This window comes from Schistocerca serialis, chromosome 8 (assembly GCF_023864345.2).
Source record: "Schistocerca serialis cubense isolate TAMUIC-IGC-003099 chromosome 8, iqSchSeri2.2, whole genome shotgun sequence".
NCBI classification, from domain to species: Eukaryota; Metazoa; Arthropoda; class Insecta; order Orthoptera; family Acrididae; genus Schistocerca; species Schistocerca serialis.
Window position 1 is genome coordinate 578,233,230 of NC_064645.1, and position 24,825 is coordinate 578,258,054.

Consider the following 24,825-nt stretch of genomic DNA (forward strand, 5'->3'; position numbering starts at 1 on the left):
CTGAGTCTCACTTGCACCGTCAAGAGCTATGTACCACAAGAGGGAATAAAGTTAAGTATTTCCGCAACTACGTACTTTTCTTTATAGCCTTCATTACGTCTCCTGTTTCAGACCTAAACTAGCCTGCGTGAGTTGACGCGTGCCTTTCGGCTACTTCAGTGTGGCGTAGCTGTCTTGTTACGCCACAACAACTGGCGACGAGTCAACAGAAAGGGTCTTGTTCTTTCTAATTGCTTACATTTCCTTGTGTCATGGCTTCCCAGATGTACTGTCCGAATTTTATCGCTTGCAGAATCAGCAGACGCAGGCGTTATTAGATGCCCTTGGACAGCTCGTCCAGGGTCAACGTGCACTGCAACACGATGCGGCAGCCGCCGCTTCACCGCTACCGCAGCCACAACATGCAGTTGCACCGCCGTTTCACAATTTTAACGCGGCGCAAGAATCATGGTCCGAGTGGTCACGCCAGTTTGGATTTCATCTCGCCGCCTACAGAATTCAAGGTAACGAGCGGCAGCCTCATTTATTGTCGTGTGTAGGGGTGCAAACTTACCGTGTGATAGTGAAATTGTTTCCCCGACGCGACGTAGCAACTCTGTCCTACGACGAAATTTTGTCGGCATTGGACGCCTATTTCAAAGAAACAGTCAATGTCGTTGCAAAAAGGTATACGTTCTTTCGTACAAAACGTACGGCCGGTCAGACTAATAGGGAGTGGGTTGCAACATTGCAAGGCCTTACAAGGGATTGTGCTTTTGAGTGTGAATGCGGACTCCCCTATTCAGATACAATGGTACGTGATGCAATGGCACAGAACGTTTCTGATGTTCGCATACGGGAACAGATTTTGAAACTAGTTAATCCCTCCCTTCAGCAAGTGATAGACATATTAGATAGACAAGACACTCTTGACTTTGCTCAGGACTCATTCGCAACTTCGCCAGCCGTGTGTAACATTAACCGGCCCGCTGGGCGCGCTGCACGGCCCGGTAAACTGCCCTCGCACACGTCCGCGCAGCTGCCGCCACGCTCTAAACCAGGTGTGCCGCGCCGGCACACAAATGCAGTGAAATCATGCCCGCGGTGTGCAATTAGACATTCGCGTGACAATTGCCCGTCACGCCACGCTATTTGCTTTTTCTGTAATAAGAAAGGACATGTTCAAAGTGTTTGCCAGAAAAAGCTCAGATCAGACACTCTTAATCATTCCAGGCCCTTTGCTTCGCGCCGGAATCGAACTAAGGACACTCAGGCTCGTGGACCTTCGCCCATGGACATTCATGTAGTTAATTCCACTCTGTCCAGTGTCCCTTTCTCTAACAGTGACTGTGTTCATCCCACAAAGTGTGCATCGAAGTCGACGGAACTCTCGTCGCGTCGCAAGTGCTTCTGTACCTGTATCAGTTCAAATTGCACGGGACAGTCGCTCTTGTCGTCAGCAGGACAATAAACTTTTTGTAGATTTGGACTTTAATGGCAAGGTCATACCATTCCAGCTCGATACCGGAGCTGCAGATTCATTGCTCAATCACGACACGTACAAACAACTGGGCAAACCTCCGTTGCGTGCCGCAACTGTTCAGCTCACTACATATTCAGGACAGCAGATCCCTGTGTTAGGACAGTGCACTCTTCTTGCAACATATAAGGGACAAACAAAACTTGTGTCATTTTACGTTCTTCGTTCTTCTACTGCAGTGAACTTGTTTGATTTAGATTTATTTCAGTTGTTTAACTTGTCAATAGTCACTCAGGTCCTCTCAGTGAACCAGACTGTGCCTTCCGCCAGTGTTTCTCGTCTATGTGAAGAATTTGCAGACATTTTTGCACCGGGCCTTGGTTGCACTAAGACCTATGAAGCACATTTGGAACTGAAAGTCAACGCGCAACCGAAATTTTTCAGAGCGCACAATGTTCCTCACGCATTGCGTGATGAGGTCGCAAGAACATTAAACGGTTTAGAATCACAAGGTGTAATTGAACGTGTGCAAGCTTCTCTCTGGGCCTCACCCTTAGTAATTTTGCCAAAACCTTCCAGAAAACTGAGACTTTGTGTGGACTTCAAGGCAACAGTGAATCCACAACTCGTGATTGCAACTTTTCCCTTACCCCGCCCGGAAGACCTTTTTGATAAACTGTGCCCGGGTAAATACTTTTCGAAGATGGACCTACCAGATGCGTACTTGCAAATCCCAGTGGACGCCGAATCCCAGCGCGTCTTGGTGGTTAACACGCATCTTGGTTTGTACCGATTCAAAAGACTGCCATTCGGGTGTGCATCCGCCCCTGCATTGTTTCAGCAATATTTACAAACTGTTTGTACGTCGGTCCCTACTGCTGCGAACTATCTGGACGATATTGTGATCTCCGGAAAGACAGCCGACGAGCATTTAGCACACATACGAACATTATTTCAGGTATTGCGACAAAATGGTCTTCGCTTGCGGAAGGACAAATGTGTGTTTTTTGCTCGTGACTTACCATCCCTGGGATATGTCATCAGTGCCCATGGCATACATCCGAGTCCAGAGCACCTCCGTGCCATTCAAGATTTGCCTTCGCCACAGAATGTGAAGCAGCTACAGAGTGTGTTGGGTAAAATTAACTATTATCATCGCTTTCTGCGCAATGCCTCTTCTATTTCAGCTCCACTTCATAGCTTACGCCGTAAGGGTGTTCCGTTCGTCTGGACGACGGAATGCGAACGCGCCTTTCGCCAGTTGAAATCGGCGTTACTTTCAAATACTTGCCTTACGCCATTCGATCCCCAGAAACCCCTTTTGTTGATGGTAGATGCATCGGATTTCGGGATCGGTGCTGTGCTTGCGCACAAAGATGGATCGCATGATCGCCCTATTGCCTTTGCGTCCAACTTGCTCTCGTCTGCGCAAAGAAATTACTCGCAGATAGAGAAAGAAGCTTTGGCTCGTGTTTGGTGTTACTAAGTTCCATGATTTCTTGTATGGTCGTCACTTTACCATCATCACAGACCATAAACCTTTGACATCGCTTTTTCATCCGAAGAAGCCTGTACCTCCACGTACAGCGCAGAAATTCATTCGCTGGTCTATTTTCCTCTCGCAGTACCGCTACGATATCTTGTATCGGTCCACTGCTAAGCACGGAAACGCCGATGCGCTGTCCCGTTTGCCTGTTGCTGAGGATACAGCGTTCGATTCTTCCGAACTTGCTTGCATGTTCATTGATGCGGAAACTGATGACGTGGTCGAATCGTTTCCGATTGATTTTCGTCGTGTAGCTACAGCCACAGCTGCTGACCCTGTCCTTGCTACCGTTTTGCGTTTTGTTGCTACGCAATGGCCTTTGTCAAAGTCTCGGATCGAGGATCCGTTGGTTCGCCGATTTTTTGCTCACAAGGAGAGACTTTTTGTTCGACGTGGTGTTTTGTTGTTGCGTTCTGATAATGATCAGTCCAGAGTCGTGGTCCCACGTTCGTTACAGTCCTCTGTTTTACGGCTTCTTCACCAAGGACATTGGGGTATAGTGCGAACGAAACAACTTGCTCGTCAGCACTGTACTTGGTTCGGAATCGATGCTGCGATTACGAATATGTGTTCTTCTTGCATGGCGTGTGCCGACCTACAATCTGCACCACCTCGGAGAGTCTTTGCATGGCCGAAAGCCACTTCCCCTTGGCAACGCTTGCACATTGATTTTGCTGGTCCATTCTGGAATGCTCGATGGTTGGTTCTGGTGGATTCCTTCAGTAATTTTCCTTTTGTTGTCCGGATGTCTTCCACGACGTCCTCTGCCACCATCCAAGCGTTGTCTGCTATCTTTTGCATTGAAGGTCTTCCGCAGACTATTGTTTCCGACAATGGCCCACAATTCATGTCCGCAGAATTTCAGTCATTCTGCCAGGCCAATGGTATTCAACATCTGACATCCGCGCCGTTTTCGCCTCAGTCAAACGGTGCCGCTGAACGATTGGTCCGGACTTTCAAGTCACAGATGTTGAAGTTGAAAGAGTCGCATTCTCGGGAGGACGCGTTGTTGCTCTTTTTGTCATCGTATCGCTCTCAGCCCCGAGATGGTCGCTCGCCGGCAGAGTTGCTCCACGGTCGTCCTCATCGAACCTTGATGTCTTTGCTGCATCGGCCGCATCAGGTTCCTGTGCAGCGGCAGACTCCTGCTTTTGCTCCAGGCGACGTTGTATTCTATCGCAACTATCGAGGTTCACGGCGTTGGCTCGCAGGGCGCATTCTTCGCTGCCTCGGCCGCGCGATGTATTTGGTTTTGGGGGCCTCTGGTGAGGTGCGTCGGCATCTCGATCAGCTGCGCCTCTGTCGTCGCACGGGTTCTGCCGCTCCCCGTATGCTTTCAGCGACGGTGCCGTCCGGTCAGCGCCCTGGGGACCCATCTACTGGCTCGCCTCATCCCCAGGTGTTACCGACGATGCCTTCCATTTTGCCCCATGGCGACGCACCGCCGCAGCCTCCGCCGCCGCCGCCTGTCCTCCAGCCGGCGCCGCCCGCAGTGGACGCTTCGCTGCAGCCGCCAAGCGCCTCCCTGGGTCACGCGCCGCCGATCGCTTCCCGTGACCAGCCGTCCTCCGCCGTGGAACTCTTGCCCGCGCCGGACCACATGGCGTCTTCGCGCATCGGGTACCCCGACGCAATGGAGGTCGACCCTTCGGCCCCTCCTGTCTTTTTCCGGGCGCATACACCGCATGTTGACGTGCACCCTGGACTAGGTTTTCAGGCGTTTCCTAGCTCCCCTCGGACCGAATGGCCGGGTGCGGGTGGCACAGCCTCGCCTGTTGTTAGGCTCCCCACCTCATCGCATGCGTCAACATGGGGTCCTCCCCACGGCGGGCGGAAGCCTTATAACACGACCGTTCGCCGATTTGCGGGGGAGGAATGTGGTGTCACTGCCAGACACCACACTTGCTAGGTGGTAGTTTTCAATCAGCCACGGTCCATTTAGTACATGTCGGACCCGCGTGTCGCCACTGTGTGATCGCAGACCAAGCGCTACCACAAGGCAGGTCTCGACATACCGAAGAGCACTCGCCCCAGTTGTACGACGACTTTGCTAGCGACTACACTGACGAAGCCTTTCTCTCAATTGCCGAGAGACAGTTAGAATAGCCTTCAGCTAAGTCAATGGCTACGACCTAGCAAGGCGCCATTAGTAACTTCGTGTATCTACTGAGTCTCACTTGTATCGTCAAGAGCTATGTACCACAAGAGGGAATAAAGTTAAGTATTTCCGCAACTACGTACTTTTCTTTATAGCCTTCATTACATCTCCTGTTTCAGACCTAAACTAGCCTGCGTGAGTTGACGCGTGCCTTTCGGCTACTTCAGTGTGGCGTAGCTGTCTTGTTACGCCACAACAATATCTATACATATAATTCCACTGGGCAGCTGTATTGCTCTTCGTGCGACCGGATCTTCAAAGCAAAGCTCGGCTTCGCAAGTCACATCCGAGCCCGCCACAATATGGACTAAACGACTGACGGAGTCGCTGTCGCCAGACACGGCGAGGAGGACATCGTCATCATCATCACCATCATCATCATCATCATCATCATCATAATCCTATCTGGTACGGATCCCACACCGCGCAGCATAACTTCAAAAGAGGACGAACAGGTACAGATTAGGCAGTCTCTTAAGTGTTCCATTAATAAATGGATCTTTGGTTCTCCTTCCCCACAGCATTTTCTCCATGTTCTTTCCAGTTTAAGTCATTTGTAATTGTAATTCCTAGGTAGTTAATTGAATTTTGTGATAAACTGACAACAGGCACTTTAATGTAATTAATTTCTTTGAAATTTCAGTTCCGCACCGTAGCTTGCTACAAGAAGTGAAAGCTTACGGTCTATCCAATGACATATGCGGTTGGATAGAAAGTTTTCTAACGGACAGGGAGCAGTATGTCGTCCTGAACGGGGTAACTTCAACAGAAAAAAAGAGTAAAATCAGGTGTGCCCCAGGGCAGCGTAATAGGTCCTCTGATTTTTGCGATTTGCATAAACGAGATGGTTGATGGTATTGACAGCGGCCTTATACTGTTTGGCGATGATGCTGTAGTCTACAGGGAAGTAGTACCACAGGAAAGTTGTGAACAAATCAATGAGGATTTGCAGATAATAAATGCGTGGTGTAATGAGTGGCAGTTATCTCTCAATATTAGTAAGTGTAACCTACTGCGTATAACAAGGCGAAAATCCCCATTAATGTATGAGTACAAATAAATGATCAGTCTTTGGAAGCGGTGACATCAGTCAAGTATCTGGGTGTGACTATTCGACATGATCTTAAATGGAATGATCAGATTACACAAGTAACGGGTATGGCGAACTCTAAATTGCGGTTTATTGGTAGAATCATGAAGCGATGCAGTCCTTCAACAAAGGAAATTGCTTACAATACGTAGGTTGTTCCTGTCTTATTGTTCGTCTGTATGGGATCCATATCAGTTGGGTCTGATTCAAGAGATTGAGAAGGTCCAAAGAAGAGCGGCAAGATTCGTGACTGGTACATTTAGTCATCGCGAGAGCGTAACAAATCTCATAGAAAGTTTGAAGTGGGACACACTTGCAGATAGACGGAGCGCTAAACAGAAGGGGCTGCTCACTAAATTCCGAAATCCGATCTTCATCGAGGATGTAGAGCGTATATTATTACCACCAATCTTCAAATCGCGCAATGATCACCATTCAAAGATAAGGGAAATAAGAGCTCGTACTGAGGCTATCAGACAGTCGTTTTTCCCTCGCGCGATCCGCGAGTGGAACAGAGGGGGTAAATATGACTTTGGCGCGAATTGTGCCCTCCGTCACACACCGCTTGGTGGCTTGCGGAGTATATATGCAGATGTAGATATGTAGATGTAGAAAAGGCACAAAAATAATTTTGTGCACTAACCTTTTTTCTTCCCCTATTTATCCACTTTCCTTCTGAATAGTTGCTTGAGCTAGAAAATTTTGTAGTAAATAGTATTACATATTATGACTACTGTAAGCTGTGAGTAAGACAACATTGAGGAAGCCATTACTTTTGTAACTCATTTTGACAGACATTTGTGCTATAATGCTTTGATTTTTATTCTCAGTTGGTAACTTGTAGGCATACAACGTCTTCCTCCTGTTTTCTTACCCAGTATACTGTGTAATACTGACGTAAAAAATTTCATTTATATGATACTATGCAACCTTTATGGTAATTGGTCGACTTTGGCTGTATATTGTGAAGTGGTCTTGAATGCCGCCATCAAATTAATTCTGTCATGGAAACTCACTTTGGATGTTTACTTACCTAACCACATGGTAAAACATATACATTTAAATTTTTATTTTAGCTTACATAATTACTCATTTGTAGCAATGTTCGTCTATTATGTATAATGCTGAATCAGAAAATTCATCGAAATGTTTAACCTTACTCTTCTGCTCTGTGAGACACTCATGTAACGAATGTACGTTTTGTTACAACAGCGATATGTTATATCACTTGAACTGGATTTATGCAATTGTTTCACAGACATTTGGTGAACTAATGCTACGTTTCAGCCTTACCACAGAACTTTACAGTACTGTTGTGAGGAACATTGGCTCTCAGATATTAGTGGAATATTTATGACCAATATTGCATCCTCTGAGTCTGCTCTTATCCTCCTCACAAATTAACCAATACGCTTTTAATGCTTACTTGAAGACAAACTTCTACGAGCTTTCTTTAGTGGTGTACTGGTCGTCTGCATCACTGCAAACGCGTGCCTGGAAGTTCCACTACGACAGACACGTACTTCGTTAGAAGAAAATTATGTCTAAAAAAAATCTCACTTTCTTCTTGAAGTTAAATGAAATTGATTCTAGAGAGATCACGAGCAACGACTTAATCAAAGACCAGACATAAGGAATAGAAAACAAAGGCTCGTATCTCACACATATCTGCCCTTCAATGGAACACACGGTTTTACAGCACCAAACAATAACAAAACCAGAAAAGTAATTGTAGTATTACTTAATTTATTTAATGAGTGGAAAAGCAGTGGATAAACGTCTCATAGACTAGCATGACCAAATAGAAAATGGATATTGATTTCCAAGTGTTCCAACCAAGTTGTAAACCTAATAAAGAAACTAATACTGCTGGCGAGAAGTGCAGTTGCAATGTATCTCTCTTGCATAAATATGGTAACAATCGTGAACTACACATATGATTAGGCAAAGGCCAAGCAAGTAAGTATCCTACAACTGTAATACTGAACGATGTTGCTTCAATGTTCTCATTTTAGGAATGAGGTAAAGAAATACAGTAGAAGAAGAATGGGTAGCTTTGAGGGATGAAGTAGTGAAGGCAGCAGAGGACCAAGTAGGTAAAAAGACGAGGGCTAGTAGAAATCCTTGGGTAACAGGAGAAATGTTGAATTTAATTGATGAAAGGAGAAAATATAAAAATGCAGTAAATGAAGCAGGCAAAAAAGAATACAAACGTCTCAAAAAATGAGATTGACAGGAAGTGCAGAATGGCTAAGTAGGGATGGCTAGAGGATAAATGTAAGGATGTAGAGGCTTATCTCACTAGGGATAAGATAGATACTGCCTACAGGAAAATTAAAGAGACCTTTGGAGAAAAGAGAACCACTTGTATGAATATCAAGAGTTCAGATGGAAACCCAGTTCTAAGCAAAGAAGGGAAAGCAGAAAGATGGAAGGAGTATATAGAGGGTCCATACATGGGCGATGTACTTGAGGACAATATTATGGAAATGGAAGAGGGTGTAGATGAAGAAGAAATGGGAGATGTTGATACTGCGTGAAGAGTTTGACAGAGCACTGAAAGACCTAACTCGAAACAAGGCCCCAGGAGTAGACAACATTCCATTAGATCTACTGACGGTCTTGGGAGAGCCAGTCCTGACAAAATTCTACCATCTGGTGAGCAAGATGTATGAGACACGCGAAATACCCTCAGACTTCAAGAAGAATATAATAATTCCAACCCCAAAGAAAGCAGTGGTTGACAGATGTGAAAATTACCGAACTATCAGTTTAATAAGTCACGGCTGCTAAATACCAACGCGAATTCTTTACAGACGAATGGAAAAACTAGTAGAAGACGACCTAGGGGAAGATCAGTTTGGATTCTGTAGAAATATTGGAACACGTGAGGCAATACTGACCCTACGACTTATCTTAGAAGCTAGATTAAGGAAAGGCAAACCTACGTTTCTAGCATTTGTAGACGAAGAGAAAGCTTTTGACAATGTTGACTGGAATACTCTCTTTCAAATTCTGAAGGTGGCAGGGGTAAAATATAGGGAGAGAAAGGCTACTTACAATTTGTATAGAAACCAAATGGCAGTTATAAGAGTTTAGGGGCATGAAAGGGAAGCAGTGGTTGGGAAGAGAGTGAGACAGGGTTGTAGCCTCTCCCCGATGTTATTCAATCTGCATATTGAGCAAGCAGTGAAGGAAACAAAAGAAAAATTCGGAGTAGGTATTAAAATCCGTGGAGAAGAAATAAAAGCTTTGAGGTTCGCCGATGACATTGTAATTCTGTCAGAGACAGCAAAGGGCTTGGAAGAGCAGTTGAACGGAATCGATAGCGTCTTGAAAGGAGCGTATAAGATGAGCATCAACAAAAGCAAAACGAGGATAATGGAATGTAGTCGAATTAAGTCGGGTGGTGCTGAGGGAATTAGATTAGGAAATGAGACACTTAAAGTAGTAAAGGTGTTTTGCTATTTGGGGAGCAAAATAACTGATGATGGTCGAAGTAGAGAGGATATAAAATGTAGACTGGCAATGGGAAGGAAAGCGTTTCTGAAGAAGAGAAATTTGTTAACATCGAGTATAGATTTAAGTGTCAGGAAGTCGTTTCTGATAGTATTTGTATGGAGTGTAGCCATGTATGGAAGTGAAACATGGACGATAAATAGTTTAGACAAGAACAGAATAGAAGCTTTCGAAATGTGGTGCTACAGAAGAATGCTGAAGATTGGATGGTAGATCACATAACTAATGAGGAGGTGTTGAATAGAATTGGGGAGAAGAGAAGTTTGTGCCACAACTTGACTAGAAGACGGAATCGGTTGATAGGACATGTTCTGATTCATCAGGGGATCACCAACTTAGTATTGGAGGGCAGCGTGGAGGGTAAAAATCGTAGAGGGAGACCAAGAGATGAATACACCAAGCAGATTCAGAAGGGTGTAGGTTGCAGTAGGTACTGGGAGATGAAGAAGCTTGCACAGGATAGATTAGCATGGAGAGCTGTATCAAACCAGTCTCAGGACTGAAGACCGCAACAACAACAACACTTTAGTATCACAACACAAGAATCTGTACTAAATACAGCAGTGTACAAAACGTAAGGACGAAAGTAACTTTCGCATGATGCGTCATTGCGAAGTAACATAGCCTAATGCATCTTGGACCGTACGTGCAAAGAACTACTACAGTATAATACAGAAGGTAACTGAAAGAAATGCACAATGCAACAAACAGAAATGATACTTTTATCCCAAGACAATAATTACACTGAAATCAATGCAATTCATGATGGTACCCTGGACATCACAAAATGCAGTTGACGACTGCTAGATGATTGTTGATGCATGTGGAGATGCTGCAATACGTCAGTAGTAGGGTAATGGAGTTGCTGGTGCATTTTGTTATTGTGGGTTGCCTACATCAGGGGCAAGCATACATTTCTTTTGATTGATAGGTCGTTAACCTATTGTATTGCTACATGGATTGTGACCCCCCTGGGAAAATCCATCCTTCTGAGAAACCCATCACCCTGCCTGCTCCTTCGCCCCAACCACTCTAGAAACGTCCAAGCCTCCTCCCTCCCCCTCACTGATACAAACACACTCTCAGTCCTGAGTTATTTATTTGAATTGCCCCCTATCAATTTGACTCACTAATTAATTAAAGAAATCAATTAATTAATGCCTCCCTCTTTGGTAAATCCCCCAGCCTTCCCCCTCCCATTTCCTACCTGGAAATTGATGGGTGTGTGCTGAGGAGGAGGTATCTCACAACAGGAAATTCAGTTACACAGCAAAGGGCATATTGCTTATTTATAAAATTCAATTTGCAGCGGTTGGATCTCCCTTGTTCATCGTTTTCTGCTGTATTGTAAGATGCAGGTCTTGTAAAATGCATCGAAAACAATTAATTAAATCGATCGCTTTTTTATTCCAACTGTGTGTGGAATACCATTATAAAACACTCACCACATGTAATTACACTGTTAGAAATCCTTTGATCGTGAAGCACGATCTATCCACTGTCTGCCAGGCTGCACAACATGCCAGTGTCCAAGAGACCACACTTAGCCCACTCGGGGCCCTGCGACCAGTGTTATGTCAGCTGCCATGCACCCTACCGCCTTGTGAGATGCACAAACTCGAAAATGAAGAAAAGCCCTTTTATATTTGATACCTGAGAAATTCCTGTTGGAACACATGCTCTCTTTTGCTCTCTCTCAAGCAGTTACACCTGTCCTACAACCACCTGGTTTCCAAGCCCTGTCAGATATTTTTTTCCTCTTGCCTGCTACTTGCAGATACTGGCACCATTAAGTCATTTGGTAGAAAGTCCATTACGTCGGAGGCAGCTGATTAGCTCAGTTGCATGCTACACTATGTAATCAAAAGTATCCACACACCCCCAAAAACATACGTTTTTCATATTAGTTGCATTGTGCTGGCACCTACGCCCAGGTACTCCATATCAGCGACCTCAGTAGTCATTAGGTATCACGAGAGAGCAGAATGGGGCGCTCTACAGAACTTGGAGTGTGGTCAGGTGATAGGGTGTCACTTGTGTCATACGTCTGTATGTGAGATTTCCACACTCCTAAACATCCCCAGGTCCAACGTGATAGTGAAGTGGGAAGGTGCAGGGACATGTACAACACAAAAGCGTACAGGCCAACTCCAAATTGTGTCACTCTAGGAAACCACCCACATATTTATCACTGTAACTACAATTAAATATTACGATTGCACCCCTAATGTGGGTCATCAGGGAGGGGGCAAGTCGTAGGATTTTTTAGTACATTGGTGTATAAGATGCGCAAATATTCTTGTAGAAAATCAAACAGCACATGAATATGTCAACAATATGACCATATACACATGGAAAACTATTGAAAAGTACGAAAAATGACATAAAATCGGTAGAATTCACCAAAAAAGAGGTATTATCACGAAAAATTTATGTAAAATACCTAAAAATTGAGAGAAATAGGATGAAATATGTAAAATCGCTAAAAACCAGCAAAATTAGAGAAATTGACTGATAATACATAAAATTAGGGAAAATAGCATGAAATGAGCACTCAGCAAATTCAATAAAACTGGGTGTTCTGGAGGAGGAGAGTAGTCTGATACTATGTATACACACCTTAATAGTGGAAAGAGGAGGCATTATAGAGACATTGCGTCAAGGTGAAACGACAATATTATCCCCACACGAGTAATACAACCTGACATGTTTTTAACATCCTATCGCTTATAAGATGGTTACGTTCTCTTACTGGTACCACTCACAAGAAAAACAAATTAGGCATGGCCATCCATCGCAGATTTTGGCTCAAATATTGTTTGGTCCCACCAGTAATCAGTTTTTCACGAAGCATTACACTTAGTAGGGGATGGGCTATAGATTCGCTTTGTTTCGCAGTCTTATAAAGTTTGTACTGGATTGTAAAGTTATTGTGGTCATGTGAAAAGAAAATGACAATGTGTGTTCATTAGGGAGGTATGGATCTGACATGGGAGTTTGCGATTACAGTGCACCAATAACGAGAGATGAAATATTTTATGTGGAAAATTATGTCCTGTAATCAGAGGGATATAGATATTGAAATTTCCAGAGCCACAGCTGACAGGAAGAGCTATTTCCAATAGTTTGCTTATCAAAAATGGTTCAAATGGCTCTGAGCACTATGGGACTCAACTGCTGTGATTATCAGTCCCCTAGAACTTAGAATTACTTAAACCTAACTAACCTAAGGACATCACACACATCCATGCTCGAGGCAGGATTCGAACCTGCTACCGTAGCAGTCGCACGGTTCCGGACTGCGCGCCTAGAACCGCGAGACCACCGCGGCCGGCCGTTTGCTTATCGTCAAATGTCATCGTATTCGGGGTGCAGTCGTAATATTTAAATGTAGTTACAGTGATAAATATGATGAAAAATTCGTGTCAAAAATTATTTTTATGGCAAAAGACGTACGAAAATGTGTGGAGCTCTATCTCTGACAATATTATCCTTATCTATCCTTTTTCTCTACAAGTTGCTAGGCTATCTAGCGAAATTTTATCCTCGTTATCATATAATCTGATATGTATCGACACAACTTTTATTATGTGAATCCTTATGCTGATGTGCCAGTATTCTGATTGAGAACAAAAATCAAAAAATTATTACTCTTCCTACAAATCATGAAAAATCAATTCTCTTGTATCTGACTGCGATTATTAAAATATTGTCCAACATTTCCTAACAATTATACTGTAATGCTTCTGCACGCAACAGGTAACTTACCCTGTCTTGCTGCTGCAACTGCATGAATATTCTGCATCCAGCAACATGCAAAAATAATTAAAAAGAAATAATTTGATGCATGCAGAGTGCAATGTATGGTCGTAACTACTGATGCAACTGCTCCCCTTTCTTTCTTTTTTTTTACAGAAATTATGTGGTCAGGATATGTATAGTTAACAAGCCTTTAGTGGAGTAAAAAATGAAAGGAATCAATAAAAATTTTTAGTTTACTATATTTTGAAAACTGATGATCCACACATAAACTTTACTCAGACCTTTCTTTTCGTTGGACCGTTTGATTAGCAAAACTTCAAGTATTTCCCAATGTCTTTAATCAATAATCACATATCTGGTCACAACAAATTTACGAATATTACTTTCAATGTATGCATACGCAAATCCGTCAAAATCCCTCCAGTGCACAAGCAGGCAACAACTACACGCAGTAAAAAGGCAAATTACCAAAAATCCTCGATTAATACAAGAATATCCTCTGGCGCCAATAGCACGATCAGGGCAGGCTGTGATTTATTTTGATGCATGGCTTCTCTCCACGCTAGGCTGCGTCTGACTGTTAACAACTGTTCGCTCGCTACCACTTGCGATAATAATATCTCTGACTCCAGAATTAATAGCCAGCATTTCAAAAATAATATCAACATCCAACTTTCAAGGTGTGACGATGTGAGGAGGTATGATAATCTCCAAATCTTTGAACACAGTAGACAACATTATTGTGACACTCGGTGCTGATGGAGCAATGAAACGGCCTATCACAAGAAATCTTTATCAGCCTTTTAACTAACATGGTACAACATTGCAGAGCATGAATTGCCGTTTATGTTATCACATACCTCATTAAAGAACCGTGTCCTGGCTTTTGTAACGTCTATGGAACCATGATAAATCACGGTGACTTCAGTGCAATTATAGTGTTTGAAGAAAAGTGTCATTTAAGTTATTCTCATTGCATATTTCTTTCAATTACGTACTGTACTATGCTACAGCAGTTCTTGATATGTACGGTCTAAGACTCATCGAGCTATGTTAGTTGGCAGTGACACAATACGCGAAAGTTACTTTCGTCGCTACGTTTTGCACACCAGTGCAGACAAGCACGTCCTGGTAGGAAAGTGCAGTAGAGCACGTTCGGGGCAGCAGGCGGAACCGACAAGTGTGCCCCCATTGCCAATCAGTCATACGGGGTCTTGGTAACCGATTCTCCATGCGCAAGAATACTAATGACTAACCAGTCTCAGAGTTTAAGTAGTTTATTTAAGGCACGACTTTGCGATTCCCAACCGTAACAGATGGAAGAGTGACAATATGTTCTTTGAGAGATGCAAGTAAGTATCGATTCTCGTATGAGTACATTGTATGAAAGGTGTCTACAGCAGTCACCTTTCAGTATCGCATTGTTATAAATCGTAAAAATATATGTAACACTAAATTGTGATTTCACTGTCTGCATAAGTAGATACTAATACCTTATTGGTGGAATTTCCTTCTGATCAGCTGACAACATCAGTGCACTAGTCACTATCATCGTCACACTGAATTGTATTCTGAATTTCCTTCTCCATTGTTTCATCACGCAGATGTTAATTTTCAATAGTTTTAACACTTTCGTCTGGTCTTCTGCATTTTTTTATTTTAGTTAGCTTTGTATCAGTCCCTTCAAAAAGCAGCGAGGGATTGTTGATATTATTTGACGAATATTTGTTGTTTGATTGTGTTTCAAATCTGTTTGATTGGATTTTAGTCACTGTGGTAGGAAAAACGAAAATATTTTTTTGAAAGTTTATCCACAGTGTACATAATCTGATTACTGTTTGCCGTAACACTTTCAAGAAGTTCTTGCTTTGAATACGTCTTTTCCTTAATGTAACAGAATAGTGACCCTTTCTGTTCCTTACAGAATACGAGAACATTAAATACGAATTTACTTCTTTGAGGCCGTGTGACCAGCGGCAGACATGCTGCAGTAAATATCTGCCTACTATGCACCGATGTGATAAAACTCGTGGGATACCTCCTAGTATCGTGTCGGAACTACTTTTGCCCGGCACAGTGCATGAACTCGGCGTGCATGGACTGAACAAAGCCGGCCGCGGTGGTCTAGCGGTTCTAGGCGCTCAGTGCGGAACCGCGCGACTGCTACGGTCACAGGTTCGAATCCTGCCTAGGGCATGGATGTGTGTGACGTCCTTTGGTTAGTTAGGTTTAAGTAGTTCTAAGATCTAGGGGACTGGTGACCACAGATGTTAAGTCCCATAGTGCTCAGAGCCATTTGAACCATTTTTGACTAAACAAATCTTTGGAAGTCCCTTGCAGAAACAACGAACCATACTGCCTCTACAGACGTCCATAACCTGTTATGTTCGATAAACTTTCAATGGAATTCATGTTAGACGATGTGGGTGGCCAAATCATTAGCTAGAAACGTCCAGAATGGTCTTCAAAGCAATCGCGAACAATTGTGGACCGGTGAGATGGCGCATAGTAATCCATAAAATGGTTCTACCCAACAGAACGTTGCCATTTATTGTGAATGATCGGTTCACCTGGACCAGAGGACCCAGTCCAGTCCATTTAATCACAGCCCACACCATTATGGAGCCAACACCAGATTGCACAGTGCCTTGTTGACAACTTGGTTCCATGGCTTCGTGGGTCTGCGCCACACTCGAACCCTACCAACAGCTCTTACCAACTGGAATCGGGAACATGTGACCAGGCCACGGTTTTCCAGTTATCTAGGGTGCAACTGTTATGGCCTCGAGCCCAGGAGAGGCTCCGCAGGCGATATCGCTCTGTTAGCAAAGGCACTCGCGTCGGCCGTCTGCTGCCATAGCCCATTAACGACTGATTTCGTCTCACTGTCCTAACAGATACTTTCATCGTACCGGCACGTCCCCTATTGATTTATACAGTTATTTTAAACAGTATTCCTTGCCTGTTAGCACTGACAACTCTACGCAAACAGCACTGCTCTCAGTCGATAAGTGAAGGCCATCGGCCAGTGCATAGTTAACGGTGAGAGGTAGGCCTGAAAGTTGGTGTCTCGGCGCATTCTTGATACTATAGATCACGGAATATTAAATTCCCTAACGATTTTCGAAATAGAATGTTCCATGCGTCTAGCTCCAACTACCACTCCGTGCCCAAAGTCTTAATTCTCGTCGAGTGGCCATTATCACGTCGAAAACCTTCCTATATTAATCACCGCCAATGCTCTACCTTTTTATATCTTGTGTACGCGTTACTACCGCCATCTGCATGTATGCATATCGCTATCCAATAACTTTTATCACATGAGTGTACCTGTGACTCACGATAGGGCATGTGATTATTCTGTTCCAATTATCTGGACAGTTCCAGCGGTCCATTCTATCATTACACACTGGTAAACAGATTTCGGACCCGAAATAAATATTTTGCATAATAGTATAGTTCCGCACATCCCAGCAGTGGATGATTAAACATTAGGCATAAAATTATACCTTGGAGCACGACGTTATGGCTGGCTCTGAGCACTATGGGACTTAACATCTATTGTCATCAGTCCCCTAGAACTTAGAACTACTTAAACCTAACTAACCTAAGGACATCACACAACACCCAGTCATCACGAGGCAGAGAAAATCCCTGACCCCGCCGGGAATCGAACCCGGCAACCCGGGCGCGGGAAGCGAGGAGGTTACCGCACGACCACGAGCTGCGGACACGACGTTATGCCCGTAAATCAAACGTCAGTAACATTTTGTCAAAATTTATTTTGTCTTTGCTAGAATGTGTACCAGGGCTTACGCAAAAGGCAGTTTCGAATGGAGAAGGCAGACGCAGACACTTTGGAGACGTTTCAAGAGACGTGACTCACCTTTCCCAAGGGGAGAACAGTACCTCTTCAGTTGCAGCTATTGAACGGGGACGTCACTTGAGGAAAATATCCACCATGACCAATTCAGTCATCTCTAGCCACGTCTTTGTCGAGTTAGAGTTACACCTTCAAAAACTGTTGTGATTTCGGTATTGGTACACTTCCACCATCCAAGAAATCCACCATTGCAAAATGGTTCAAATGACTCTGAGCACTATGGGACTTAACATCTGAGGTCATCAGTCTCCTCGAACTTAGAACTACTTAAACCTAACCAACCTAAGGACAACACACACATCCATGCCAGAGGCAGGATTCGAACCTGCGACCGTAGCGGTCGCGCGGTTCCAGGCTGTAGCGCCTAGAACCGCTCGGTCACCAAGGCCGGCTCACCATTGCACATTTATAGATACATGGATCCACACCTCCCTCTAATAACTGCCCCCCCCCCCCCCTTGCTATATACAGACGGACTCAAAATTGCGGCGGTGGTATTATTTGAGCAGTTCCTTGTTTCACCTTCAGCGGTCGCATTCATAGCGGCCGTGGCTGTAAATATCTGGCACAGCGGTTAGATCGAGCAGCTGTTATTGAACTCTTGCTTCTCCTGTCTTCAGTACAGGTTTGCCCCTTTCCGTATCTAGAATTTAATTTGGAATTTCGTTGGGCTGTGTGTTGTTGTGCTGGAAGATTATGGCTTGTGGATCAGCATTGATTAGGTCTCGCATTACTTGTAGTTGTAATGTTCGCTCTTTTCTTCGTTTTTGACTGTCGATTTAGCATCGATCTCGGCTTCGACAAGCTGAATGGTTTGCAACAGTGATCTGCCTCGCCTGTGTCAATACAAGACAAAAAAGTGACGACGAGGAGCTCAAATCCTTACGTGTTATTGGAGCATCTTATACGTAAAGATTATTGAATTGTAAAAGCAGCTCCAACAGCAATATCAGAAATAGCGGCGCGACCTACTGATTTGGGTAGCAGAATGCGACAATGTTCCACCAATAACATCAATACAGCTTGTCCTATCCCAGAATTGTCAACAACTTCGTTTCCAACTTGTGACGAGTTGAGGGACACTTGGAACACGTGTTTAAGGGCTAGCAACATTTATTGTGCTCATGTTCAGTCTACTTTCTTATTGACTTCTAGCAGTAACATTTACGAGCTGCGAGAACCTGGTAAATTTTGTTTGACATCTTCTGTTGCTTGTTGTCCTCTGCTTTCAAGATGCAAACGAATGTAGTGTCTACTAGAATAAGTTTCAGTTTATGAACTAATCGTACAAATCTTGATTGGCAGACCACGTGGACTTAGTCGAGAGTGTCATTTTCTGTGCTCATAGTGTAACACGTTTCATTAATGTGGGATGTGATGTGCATCTAGCTCATGACCAGAAAGTTGGCGCCATCGCTCTTTGAAAGTGTGATCCGAGTGAAAGGGGGTTCTTCACGTAGTTCAGTTATCTGAAAGTGCATTAGCAGCACAACTTGTATTCGACATTGAATTATCAAGTTTACAACGGTAAGTATCATAGTTACAGTTCACAAAATGTAGATAAGATTAGGAAATACTGCAGCGAATATTTATGGAGTCAGAGATGGCAAAATTGCCAACAGCGCAAAGCTATGTGTACGCATTTTTCCACTGTCGGTCACACCTGCCAACGGCCTGAGACACTGTGGCAACACACTGCCAACGATCATTTTGATGACATCAGCCAATACCAGAACTCCACTCAGACTGATGTTTCCACTTGGCATCACTAACCTGGACATCGATTTTTAAGTTAGTACCTAGTTACCGTATCCCTGAAACTCGCTGGCTTTTGCAAGCAGCTAAGTGTCGTGAGGCAGCGTACAGCATCAGCTTATTGTTTTTGTTAGATCTCCCATGAATTTTCGCCTGTGGGGAGTGATATAAGACATCAGCACCACGACTGATTTGGTTAACTGACTTCTTTGTTATGGCCCTCAGCTGCAGTACACCATGAACAGCTTGGTGGAGGCATCCAGTTGCCTCTCATGTGAAACAATAGATGTCCAGCATTGCTGACAGCACAAAGAGCCGGGCCAAGTATGGTGTCACCCGAGTGGCGCTGTCAGTGACATTTCCAGCTGCGACCATGATGAGAGAGCGAGGGCGCCACTGGCAATATAGCGGAGGTGGGCGTGACCTCCCTCCAGCTAGCAGGCAACTCCAGTGATGGTAGTCTGATGACTCAGGGCGGGCTGCCGCGTCCCGTGGTTGAACAGCGGACCCCATACCGCATTCTGGGAAGTCACTCTGGCTGTCACAGGCTTGTGGTGCAGGCTGTGATGCTAAGATGAGAATATTTTAGTACAGGAATGGCTGAGTACTTGTAGACTCCAGACTATGTTCGTTTAAGGCTCAAGGCACACACTCTAAACATTTCTGTGGTGGCAAGTGAGAAAAGATTCCCAGCCTTCTGCTAACATATTGCAGGACATCTATTGTTTCACATGAGAGGCAACCGGATGCCTCCACCAAGCTGTTCCTGGTGTACTACATCTGACGGCCAGAACAAAGAAGTTAATTAACGAAATCAGTTGTTGTGCTGATGTGTTATTTCACTCTCCATAGGCGAAAATGCATGGGAGATCTAACAAAAGCAAAATCAATAAACTAACTGCTGACAGTTAGCTGCCTACAAAAGCCAGCGTGTTCCAGGGAGACGGCAATTAGGTACTAACTTAAAAATCGATGTCCACGTTAGTGATGCCCAGTGGAAACATCAGTCTGAGTGGAGTTCTGGTATTGTCTGATGTCATCAAAATGATCCTCTACAGTGTGCTGCCACACAGTGTCTCATGCTGTTGGTAGTTGTGGCCGACAGTGGCAACATGCGTACATTTGTTGCGAGCAGAACACAGAGCTTTGCGCTGTGGGCTATTTTGCCAGTTGTTGCTATACCTTGCCCAGGTGGCTCTGCTGCGCAACACCTATCGTCCGCGTTTTTCTTCACAACTCATAACACTCTTGCCTGCCTGCGGCTAAATCTGTTGCATTTCGCTTCCACTCTGGCTTATTTTTTGAACGAATACGGTCGATACGCTACGCTTTAAAAGATTAAGTGACAGTCAACGTTACTCAAAAACATGTCTTTCACCAGCAGAGATTTAATTTTTGGCCTGGATAAATTTATTGGTTTTCGTTTTCAACCACAATATTCAAGTAAAATAATCTCTAATGATATTCCACTTACTGATTTGGACGCTTAATGAGGGAATACTCTGATTATTCGAAACTTATCTGGGTAGTGCACAAAATACTGATTGTTGAAAACTAATACTACTCCCTGTATTTTCTGGGTTGGGTCCTTGATTTTTGCCATGAAGTACGCAGGTACATGGAATTTAATCAGTCTTGTGGCACCTCTCACTTGTAGCTAATGGGTTTCAGCCACAGTTGTATTTAAAAAGCGTGACATTTATTAATTTGAAAACCTCTGTAAATGCTTAAACTAATGCATTTATCCGAATCATTGTTTGGATGAGCTACTGCCAGCTATATTATAGGAAAAATATAGCCCGCACTTACTTCCAACTACGCTTAGATGCAGAATTACAACGTTTTATGGCAAGAAATACGTTTTTCCGGCTATACCAACGGAATAGATTACATTAAATGAAATAACAAGTTTACTGTCACCAGTCACCGTTTTATTTATCTCCACGACGCGTTTCAAAGGTTTAAACCTCCTTCATCCGGTGGATTTACATTAGTCAGTATGACATTTGTGTGTGTGTTGTGTTACAATTTTTTGGAGGAACTTTTAGTCCTGTCTTGCACCCAGCTGATTCCAGACGCCATATTTGTTTACAAATATGTCAGTATACATGTGATGTGTTACGACAGCGAAAGGAACCTGTGACCACTGGAGGTACTCTATTTTACTTGTTCTATGTTTACCGTTAGATATCACTTTAATTTTTTGTCAGAAGAAACCCAAAACCATCTTCTGAAATAATGTTTTATTTCTCCACTAGACAGTGACACAAGTTTCTCCAAAAAATCGTAACACAACATTCACACAAATGTCATAGTAACTAAAGTAAATCCACCCGATGTTGGTTTAAACCGCTGAAAAGCGTCGTGGAGATAAATAAAACGGTGGCTGGTAACAGTAAACTTGTTGTTTCATTTAATGTCAATAATAGTCATGCCTAACCTAAAATGTTCGCATTTAAAGAATAGATTACATTTTGGTGTAGCGAGTGCATCTGCAATATTTTAAAAATACGTAGAGCAGTGCGTGGTAACACAAGCTGTGAATTATCTAGACGACATTATAGTTACTGGAGGTCTGCGGATGCACCACCTAACAGTTTAAAACTGCTATTAAAAGAGTTAGAGTTCCTGGGATAAAATGTAAATTAATTAAGTGTATTTTTGTCTAAACTCGTGTTCAGTACTGTGCCGTGCGTCGAAACCTTCCTCAAAGTTTTAATATTTTTCGACTTTGTGCCTCTCTAGTGGAATCGCTGGTTGCGTAGAATCCTTTTGCCGGAGAGGCTTATGGTGCGAAAGTCATCCGCGAGGCGGCTTGTGACGGGCACCGACGGCAGTCTGGAGTTAGCAGCGGCATAGGGAAGGCGGTGAGCGGGGCCCTGTGCTGCGAGAAGCCCGTGTATGTGTCGGGAAACGACTTCGCCACACCCGGAGCGATAGCGCGGCCTAGTTTTAGTTGAGAGCCGTTGTTTGGAAACCTGTAATTTGGACAGGAGCTCCCCTATTGCATGCAAGAGCGCTTCGGTTGCAGATTACTGGTATTTCCCGAAGGAGCTCGGCAGTTAAAGCAACGGCTGAAGACCTTTACAGCCGTCAATACAGAGTGGTCCACTGATAGTGACCGGGCCAAATATCTCACGAAATAACTACAAAGAACGAAACTCGTCTAGCTTGCAGGGGGAAACCAGATGGCTATGGCTGGCCCGCTAAATGGCGCTGCCATAGGTCAAACAGATACCAACTGCGTTTTTTTAAAGTGGAAACCCCCATTTTTTATTACCTATTCGTGTAGTACGTAAAGAAATATGAATTAGACGGACTACTTTTTTCGCTTTGTGGTAGATGGCGCTGTAATAGTCACAAACGTGTAAGTACGAGGTATCACGTGACATTCCGCCAGTGCGGACGGTATTTGCTTAGTGATACACTACCTGTGTTAAAATGCACCGTTTACCAATTGCGGAAAAGGTCGATATCGTGTTGCTATTGTGATCAAAAAGCCCAACGGGTGTGTGCTATGTATGCTGCTCGGTATCCTGGACGACATAATCAAAGTGTCCGGACCGTTCGCCGGATAGTTACGTTATTTAAGGAAACAGGAAGTGTTCAGCCACGTGTGAAACGTCAACCACGACCTGCAACAAATGATGATGCCCAAGTAGGTGTTTTAGCTGCTGTCACGGCTAATCCGCACCTCAGTATCAGACAAAGTGCGCGAGAATCGGGAATCTCAAAAACGTCGGTGTTGAGAATGCTACATCAACATCGATTACACCCGTACCACATTTCTATGCACCAGGAATTGCATGAGGACGACTTTGAACGTCGTGTACAGTCCTGCCACTGGGCACAAGAGAAATTACGGGACGATGGCAGATTTTTTGCACGCGTTCTATTTAGCGACGAAGCATCATTCACCAACATCGGTAACGTAAACTGGCATAATATGCACTATTGAACAACGGAAAATACATGATGGCTGCGACAAGTGGAACATCAGCGACCTTGGCGGGTTAATGTATGGTGCGGCGTTATGGGAGGAAGGATAATTGGCCCCCATTTTATCGATGGCAATCTAAATCGTGCAATGTATGCTGATTTCCTACGTAATGTTCTACCGATGTTACTACAAGATGTTACTACAAGATGTTTCACTGCATGACAGAATGGCGATGTACTTCCAACATGATGGATATCCGGCACATAGCTCTCGTGCAGTTGGAGCGCCATTGAATAGCATATTTCATGACAGGTGGATTGGTCGTCGAAGCACCATACCATGGCCCACACGTTCACGGGATCTGACGTGCCCGGATTTCTTTCTGTGGGGAAAGCTGAAGGATATTTGCTATCGTAATCCACCGACAACGCCTGACAACATGCGTCAGGGCATTTTCAACGCATGTGCGAACATTACGGAAGGCGAACTACTCACTGTTGAGAGGAATGTCGTTAGACGTACTGCCAAATGCGTTGAGGTTGACAGACATCATTTTGAGCATTTATTGCATTAATGTGGTATTTAGAGGTAATCACACTGTAACAGCATGCGTTCTCTGAAATGATAAGTTCACAAAGGTACATGTATCACATTGGAACAACCGAAATAAAATGCTCAAACGTATGTACGTTCTGAATTTTAATTTGAAAAACCTACCTGTTACCAACTGTTCGTCTAAAATTGTGAGCCATATGTTTGTGACTATTACAGCGCCATCTATCACAAAGCGAAGAAAGTGGTCCAACTAAAACTTTCATATTTCTTTACGTACTACACGAATATTTAATAAACATGGGGGATCCTATTTTAAAAAAACGCAGTTGATATCCATTTGACCTATGGCAGCGCCATGTAGCGGACCAACCATAGCGCCATCTGGTTTCCTCCTTCAAGCCAGACAAGTTTCATTCTTTGTAGTTTTTTCGTTTGACGCTTAAGTCGTGAGATATTTCGCCCGGTTACGATCAGTGGACCCCCCTGTATACTGTTGCTTCACGCTGGTTACATTTACACCCGGTTAGTGGGTAACTCCATGTGAGGATGAGTAACTTTATTATTTAGTGATGGCCTATTTGTGTGTTTTAGCTGTTCCTATTGCTAAATTGTAACTGAGTCTGCCCTTGTGGGACGCCTTTAGTTCCACTATTTCGTGACTGGTTATTCTTTCGTTTTAACTATTCAAGTGGGGGGTCATTATTTTGCATGCTTGTGTAGGACCAGTGGTATCTTACCACGCCAATTTAATGAAGTGTATAATGTATTGCCAGCAAGTGGCACAATACTGACGTGTGAAATAAAATAAGATTGCAAGCTTACGACTTTTTAAAGTCACTAACGTAGCAGCGGATGAATTCTAATGCTGCAGATTTGTTCTTAAGTGAAGTAATTACCTTTTGTAATGGAACAGTTCACGTATTTTAATTTGGCTTTCATCTGAAGGAATTTTGCACCTATACTTGTTCTGAAGTTGTTCAGTACTCCCGTACGGTAAGTGAGCATATTTTAAATTGTGGCACGAGAAAAATTGGTGTGTGGACAAAACTTGTGATAAGCGGGTCCCGCTGTAATCTGTTGTTGTGTACTTCAAGTGATTTGCTACACTGGATTTATCTAAATATTGATTTTAGGTTTGAATTGTTGTCAGTTTGTTGT